The sequence below is a fragment of the Lampris incognitus genome, chromosome 2 (assembly GCF_029633865.1).
Source record: "Lampris incognitus isolate fLamInc1 chromosome 2, fLamInc1.hap2, whole genome shotgun sequence".
Taxonomy (NCBI): Eukaryota; Metazoa; Chordata; class Actinopteri; order Lampriformes; family Lampridae; genus Lampris; species Lampris incognitus.
The window spans coordinates 39,520,842-39,529,032 of record NC_079212.1 but is presented as its reverse complement, the minus strand read 5'-3'; the positions used below and the strand labels follow the sequence as shown (position 1 = coordinate 39,529,032).

At 45.0% G+C, this 8,191-nt stretch overlaps 1 non-coding gene across 1 annotated transcript; it reads right to left on the bottom strand.

The window, feature by feature from the left end:
* Nucleotides 1-2,052: 2,052 nt before the first annotated feature.
* Nucleotides 2,053-2,125, bottom strand: trnak-cuu (transfer RNA lysine (anticodon CUU)). The gene has a single exon. It is a non-coding gene; the product is annotated as a tRNA-Lys (tRNA).
* Nucleotides 2,126-8,191: the final 6,066 nt, after the last annotated feature.

The following is an 8,191-nucleotide window of genomic DNA, read 5'->3' as shown; positions in this document are numbered from 1 at the left end:
TAAGGTGGAGTAGGCTGCACGGGTAATTGTAAAGGTGTTTGTAATGGTAATGGTCATCCCAGTTGTAACCATTGGACTCATGTCTTTGATTCTCCTTTGGATGTAGTGAGGAATGGGCCAACATTACCATCTTCTTCGGTGGTATTAGCTCTGGATCAAATTCAGATATTGTCCTGTCGTGATACACAATCGTTGCAGTTTAATTTAGCAGACACTTTTATCCAAAGCAACATACATGTGAGAGTTAATACATCACAAGCCAGGATCTAGTCAGGAGGCAATAACGCAAGTGTAAAAAAAAAAAACGAGGTTCAAGTCGGATAGGACATATAGGCAGTGCACAAAGGCAAAGCTGCGTAGAAGCATTTTTTTTTAATACCATCAGGTGTGGAGGTGCTCGAGATAAAGCTGGGCCTTTAGCTTCCTCTTAAAGATGGAGAGGGACTCAGTGGATCAAATGGAATTTGGTAACTCGTTCCACCACCGGGGAACTACAGAAAAGTAGAGTCCATGTCTAGTGACTTAGGGCCCCGTTGTGGCGGAAGTGCCAGTCGCCTTTCACTGGCAGAGCATAGTGAGCGGGACTGAGTGTAGACCTGAATGAGGGAGTTCAGGTAGGCGTTTCAGTTGCTGTTTTGTAAGCGAGCATTAAGGTATTGAATTTGATGCAGGCAGTAACTGGGAGCCAGTGGAGGGATATGAACAGTGGAGTGACATGTGCTGTTTTGGGTTGGTTGAGAACCGGACGCGCCGCCGTGTTCTGGATCATGTGCAGAGGTTTGAAAGTGCATGCAGGGAGACCTGCCAGTAAGGAGTTGCAGTAGTCAATGTGTGATATAACAGGAGCCTGTACCAGGAGTTGTGCTGCATGCTCAGACAGGTAGGGTCTAATTTTCTGAAATCAGCACGACCGAGCAATCGAGGCCACGTGAACCTTAAAGGCTAGTTGGTCATCAGTCATGACACCCAGATTTCGGGCAGAATGTGGGCATGAGTTGGGTTGATCCGAGCTGGATATTGATCTGTTGTTGTTGTAAGGGTGAAGGATGGACTGGCTGAGATGACAAGGAGCCCAGTCTTAGATAGGTCAAGCTGAAGGTGGCGTTCTTTCATCCATGAAGGGATACCAGCAAGGCAATGCGATATCCGTGCCGAGACTGTGAGGTCATCCGGCAGGAATGATAGGAAGAGCCGGGTATCATCAGCATAGCAATGGTATGAGAAACCACGGGAGCGGATGAGTGCACCATACAGTAACACAATTTTGCTGTCTAAATTAATGATGCAAAGAATCTATTACATAAAATTTCTCAAAAAATGAGATTGGAAATATTTGAGGAGAGCATTATCTGAACGATATTTTTGGTTTGATATATTTATACTTTACATTCACTGTAAAAAAAACACTTAGAACGGAAATATTCTGGCAGCTGGGGCGCCAATAAAACACTGTAAAATAACAGAAATTAACCAACTCATAAAAATACAGTAATTTTTCATAATTAAAATACAGTTTGTCGCACAATTTTACATGAAATTGCGAGAATTGTATGTCTTTTAATGTTTAAGTAAAGATATTTCCTCCTTTAAAAACAATTAAATTATGAATAAAAATGTACTAATGTTGCAATGATATGAAGAATGAGACTTAAAATGACAAAACTGTCCCGTTTTAACTTGTGTATTATTACGTAACTTTATGTAAAAACCTTGCATATTTAATCAATATTAATTGTGATAAATATTGATCAAATATTTCAACGGATTTATAAAGATGTCCAAACACTGTTATAAAAGGTAACCATGTTTATAATTACAATATACTGCTTATTTAAGATGATATCAAGAAAATTTTGTTTATTCGTGTAGTTTCACGTGTATTGAATGGATATTTCACTTTTTAAAAAAAGGCTTAAGTTTTATCCATCCATTATTCAAATCGTTTAACCTAGGATATTTCACTTTTTAAAAAAAGGCTTAAGTTTTATCCATCCATTATTCAAATCGTTTAACCTACTCAGAGTCGCGTGGATGCTAAGGCAATATACTCTGCGCCCAACGTGGGACTCGAACCCACGACCCTGAGATTAAGAGTCTCATGCTCTATCGACTGAGCTAGCCGGACCCGTGGGATACATATATGTTTGTATATACAATAATCCCCTCTTAATGCAAGACCATGCAATATAATATAATGTGTTTAAATGGGCATTTAATCTGGGAGGGCAAAGCTGTGGAAAAAGATGCCAAAACACGAAGAAAATAAGGCTTTCTTGACTTTAACAGTTGCAATAACATATTTGGCTTTAACAGTTAAAACAACCGCTAGTAAACAAATAGTTTAGCCACACTTCCTGTTCACAACATTTCTTTAATTCTGTTGACCAACTGTCCAGAACAGAAAACAGATCATCCTCGCCGTCCTCCAAAGTTCTTGCTTACAGAACGTGAAATTGTACATACTATAATTGTATGGAATTCCTTATATGTCAATATATCAATATCAAGATATTGTACGCCTCTAAGGACTCATACAAAACAAATAAAATAATAATAAGAAAGAAAATCTTGCAAAATCAGAAGTATTCTTAAGGTACACAGCTGTTTTGAATTATGATTGACTCCACCCGCGTGGGTTGTTGCTGTGATCGAGACGGGCACTCCTGTACGTTATGAAGACCATTATTATTTTTTTCCTCCCCAATTGTATCCGGCCAATTACCCCACTCTTCCGAGCCGTCCCGGTCGCTGCTCCACCCCCTCTGCCGACCCGGGGAGGGCTGCAGACTACCACATGCCTCCTCTGATACATGTGGAGTCGCCAGCCGCTTCTTTTTACCTGACAGTGAGGAGTTTCGCCAGGGGGACGTAGCGCTTGGGAGGATCGCGCGTGGGAGGGTCACGCCATGCCCCCCCCCCGAACAGGCGCCCTGACCGACCAGATGAGACGCTAGTGCAGCGACCAGGACACATACTCACATCCGACTTCCCACCCACAGACACGATAGGGACGCCCGACCAAGCCGGAGGCAACACGGAGATTCGAACTGGCGATACCGCCACCTGGACACCCGTGGTGACCATTATCGATTAAATTTCCCTTTTTTTTCTTTTTTTTCTTACTCTTTTTGTTGACTCTCTTTATCAGTGAATTTAATCATTGATTAAATGTACGGATGAGCCTCTACTTGTCAGAGCCACTTATCCCACGAAGCGGACAGCCGCTCGCTTTCTGGCAGGACTATAAAAGCTGCTTCCCCGCACTCGCAGAAGCAGCATGAGCCTGCCTCTGCGCACTGTGCACAAGCGTAGATAGCCAGCGACTATTCAGCACAGCGACGAATGTTGTAGATGAGAAGAGGAACGGGCTGCCTTCCAAACATGTGGACATACATGCTTGTATTTATGAGGAAAAAACTTGCTGTCGTGCTTAAGAATTAGGCTAAGCTAAAGAATGGTAGCCCTGTGAGGTTGTAAAAACATATAAATGTTGAGGAATGCTTTATACAGTATTTGGCTATAGCCTCTCTTTAACCCAGCCACTGAGGATGAACAAGCCAGTACATTCTTAGTGCCGGTCCCAAGCCCGGACAAATGGGGAGGGTTGCGTCAGGAAGGGCATCCGGCGTAAAATCTTTGTCAAATCAAATATGCGGATCATAAATAAGATTTCCATACCGGATCAGTCAAGGTCCGGGTTACCAACGACCGCCACCAGTACTGTTAACCAGCAGGGTGCCGGTGAAAACTATGCTACTGTTGGGCGAAGGAGAAGGAGAGTGGGAAGGCATGTCCAGAAGCAGCTAGAGAGGAGGAAGGGTAGGCGTGTGGAGGTGAGAGTTGGAACTTTGAATGTTGGCACTATGACTGGTAAAGGGAGAGAGCTGGCTGACATGATGTAAAGAAGAAAGGTAGGCATACTGTGTGTGCAAGAGACCAGGTGGAAGGGGAGTAAGGCCAGGAGTATCAGAGGTGGGTTCAAACTGTTCTACCATGGTGCGAATGGGAGGAGAAATGGGGTAGGGGTAATTCTGAAGGAAGAGTATGTCAACTGCTGGAGGTGAAGAGAGTGTCAGACAGTGTGATGAGTATGAAGCTGGAAATTGAAGGTGTATTGCTGAATGTTATCAGCGCATATACCCCGCAAGTTGGGTGTGAGATGGGCAAAAAAGAAGAACTCTGGAGTGAGTTGGACGACGTGGTGGAGAGGGTACCCAAGGAGGAGAGAGTGGTGATTGGAGCGGACTTCAATGGACATGTTGGTGAAGGGAACAAAGGTGATGAGGAGGTGATGGGAAGGTATGGAGTCAAGGAGCGAAATGTGGAAGGACAGATGGTGGTAAATTTTGCGAAAAGGATGGAAATGGCTGTGGTGAATACATATTTCAAGAAGAGGGAGGAACACAGGGTGACGTACAAGAGTGGAGGAAAGTGCACACAGGTGGACTATATCTTATGTAGAAGGTGCCATCTAAAAGGGATTGGAGACTGCAATTTGGTGACAGGGGAGAACGTAGCTAGGCAGCATCGGATGGTGGTCTGTAGGATGACTTTGGAGACCAAGAAGAGGAAGCGAGTGAAGATACAGCCGAAGATCAAATGGTGGAAGCTGAAGAAGGAAGACTGTTGTGTGGAGTTCAGGTAGGAGTTAAGACAGGCACTGGGTGGTAGTGAAGAGTTGCCAGATGGCTGGGCAAGCACTGCAGAAATCGTGAGGGAGACAGCTAGGAAGGTACTTGGTGTGTCATCAGGACAGAGGAAGGAAGACGATGAGACTTGGTGGTGGAATGAGGAAGTACAGCAAAGTGTACAGAGGAAAAGGTTGGCAAAGAAGAAGTGGGATAGTCAGAGAGATGAAGAAAGTAGACAGGAGTACAAGGAGATGCAGCGTAAAGCAAAGAGAGAGGTGGCAAAGGTAAAGGAAAAGGCATATGGTGAGTTGTGTGACAGGTTGGACACTAAGGAAGGAGAAAAGGACTTGTACCGATTGGCTAGACAGAGGGACCAAGCTGCAAAGGATGTGCAGCAAGTTAGGGCGATCAAGGATAGAGATGGAAATGTGCTGACAAGCGAGGAGAGTGTGCTAAGAAGGTGGAAGGAGTACTTTGAGTGGCTGATGAATGAAGAAAATGAGAGAGAGAGAGAGAGAGAGAGAGAGAGAGAGAGAGAGAGAGAGAGAGAGAGAGAGAGAGAGAGAGAGAGAGAGAGAGAGAGAGAGAGGTTGGATGATGTAGGGATAGTGAATCAGGAAGTTCAGTGGATTAACAAGGAGGAAGTGAGGGCAGCTATGAAGAGGATGAAGAGTGGAAAGGCAGTTGGTACTGATGACATACCTGTGGAGGCATGGAGATGTTTAGGAGAGATGGCAGTGGAGTTTTTAATTAGATTGTTTAACACAATCTTGGAAAGTGAGAGGATGCCTGAGGAGTCGAGAAGAAGCATACTGGTACCGATTTTCAAGAACAAGGGGGATGTGCAGAACTGTAACAACTACAGATGTATAAAGTTGATCAGCCACAGCATGAAGATTTGGGAAAGAGTAATAAAAGCTAGGTTAAGAGGAGAGGTAATGATCAGCGAGCAGCAGTATGGGTTCATGCCACGAAAGAGCACCACAGATGCGATGTTCGCTTTGAGAATGTTGATTGAGAAGTATAGAGAAGGCCAGAAAAAGTTGCATTGTGTCTTTGTAGATTTAGAGAAAGCATACGACAGGGTACCGAGAGAGGAGGTGTGGTATTGTACGAGGAAGTCAGGAGCTGCAGAGAAGTATGTAGGAGTGGTGCAGGAGATGTACGAGGGAAGTGTGACAATGGTGAGGTGTGCGGTTGGAATGACAGATGGGTTCAAGATGGAGGTGGGATTACGTCAAGGATCGGCTCTGAGCCCTTTCTTGTTTGCAATGGTAATGGACAGGTTGACGGACTAGATCATGATTTTTGCACCCCGGCCCATTGTCACCGTATTCCGCTGAAGCGCAAACACAGCGTGTGTGATGATGCGATTATTGCATTTTGCTTTAGAAATTAGCCGTTTTTTGTTTTGTTTGTTTTTTGGTAGTGGGTATAAAGATATTGTAACGTTCATGGACAAGTAGACACGTTGGCCCTTTGCTAACGAGTCGGACCCATTAGTCAACTGGTTAACGTTGTCGCTTGCGGAGCGGGAGATACGGCTTCGCGTCCCGGCTGTGGTGGTTCCCGGGCTGCCCCTCTAATTTGCTACAATATGTAGGTTGGTCAGGTGAACCGGCCGTACTGAATTTTCCCTGGGTGTGAATGTGTCGGCCCCGTAATCCCCGGGCGGCTAGGGGTGCAACGATTAATCAACGTGGTCGACAAATATCAATGTCAAAAAGTTGCCAACGATTTTAATTGTTGACAATTTGTCGGTTACGTCATCCCGCATGTATTTCACGCCGTGGAACTGAACTAAACATCGTTTCACCGGAGCTGGGGATGGAAGTAGGGTGGGAACTAGCCTCTACCATGGAAGTAGTTGAGGCGCGAGGCATCTCACTTCCTTTTCAACTCTCTGGGAGTTGCACATGCGCAAAAGCATCCGGGAACGGAAGCGACCGGACAGGAAAACAAAACAGCAAAATGGCGGCGGCCGATGTAACACAGTCGCGTCCTAAAATGTCTGGGAAGTATTTCACCCCCAACTTGGCAAAGAAAAGGATTACCCGCAAGATTTGTAAAGTGGACCTTGCTTATCATGGGAGCACCTCAGTAATGCACGAACGTATAAAGTAAAGAGGAGGCACGCTGGACATCTGGACGATACGGACGCGCTTCGGTAAGATAGTTAGCTTGTTAGCTAGCTAGCTATGTATCGATGGAGTTGTCTTGGTTTTTAACATTAACATAAAGCCAATACAACTCCGTCTATGCTTGCGTGCAGAATTCTAAGAATTTAAAAGAGTGATGTTACTCTTTTGCCTGACAAATGTATTTTTTTAATCAAATTTATGCAGTCCGACTCCGAAGAAGAGTAAAGGTACCATGGATGGCAATATGCAAAAGAAGCAGACGTGTACACCGCAGCAAGCGACTGCCCTCACCGAGCCAGTACTAAACATGATGGTCAGTGACATGAGCTATTGTTTTGTGCGATTCATTATCTGACCAGTCGATTAATCGTTTCAATAATCGATGACTTGTCGACTGTAAAAATAGTCGTTAGTTGCAGCCTACTGGCGGCCTGTCCAGGGTGTCTCCCCGCCTGCCGCCCAATGACTGCTGGGATAGGGTCCAGCATCCCCGCGACCCTGAGAACAGGATAAGCGGTTTGGATGATGGATGGATGGATGGATGATAACTCACTCTCCGTGCTGTTTGCTCATTGCAATTCCTAGGTTGGACTAGTGTCTTAGTTTTTCATTCAGAGCTGGAATTTTCATAGTTAACTTTTGCAGTACCATAACAGACACTGAGCTAGGCTGAGATATTCATCATCTCGCCCTCCAAACAATCGTGCTGTGAAGTCGCGGTGCAGAACTCCTCCATCGCACCAGACAAACTCAGTTACGGAGGAGACTGGTATGCATTGTGATGTTCCATGCTGCAGTTATGGCGGGCTCCACTTCTGCCACTGGATTTGACGTTGTCATTGTGTGTCACGTTGTGAGTGATGCAGAAGACTGTTTGAAATCCGATTTGGGCGGCCAGAGCGTCCGGACTGAGACGCATCTGTAGAAGTCCGATTGGAATTGCATTTCAAACCATCTCCGAATGTGGTTTAGATCCGATTTGTAAAATTCGCATTTCATGTGGCTTTTGGCTGTTCAGACTTTCTAAAATCAGCGTGGATACAGTCTGGATATGCCAAAAAACAAATTTGGGCTGGCAATCTGAGCAAGGCCTATGTCAACCGTGGGCATGTGTGTGCATGCACTAGTCACATCTTGATTGATTCAGATACGGGAGAGACGCCCTTGCTAGGCCTCCATACCCAGTATGCCTTGCGATCCGAAGATACCCGAGGCCCAAGCCCCAAAGCAACAGGCCAGCAGTGGTTTTACAATTTTCGTATGCTATTTTATCATTAAATTCACTTCTGAGAATTTTTGAAGCCAGAAATCAACCATGTAGATTTCGAAAATTGGCAGTTTTAGGAATATTGATGTTGGAGCAAAGTTTCAATTCACTATTTTCGGAGTTGAGAAACTCCACAAACTGGCAATCAGCCC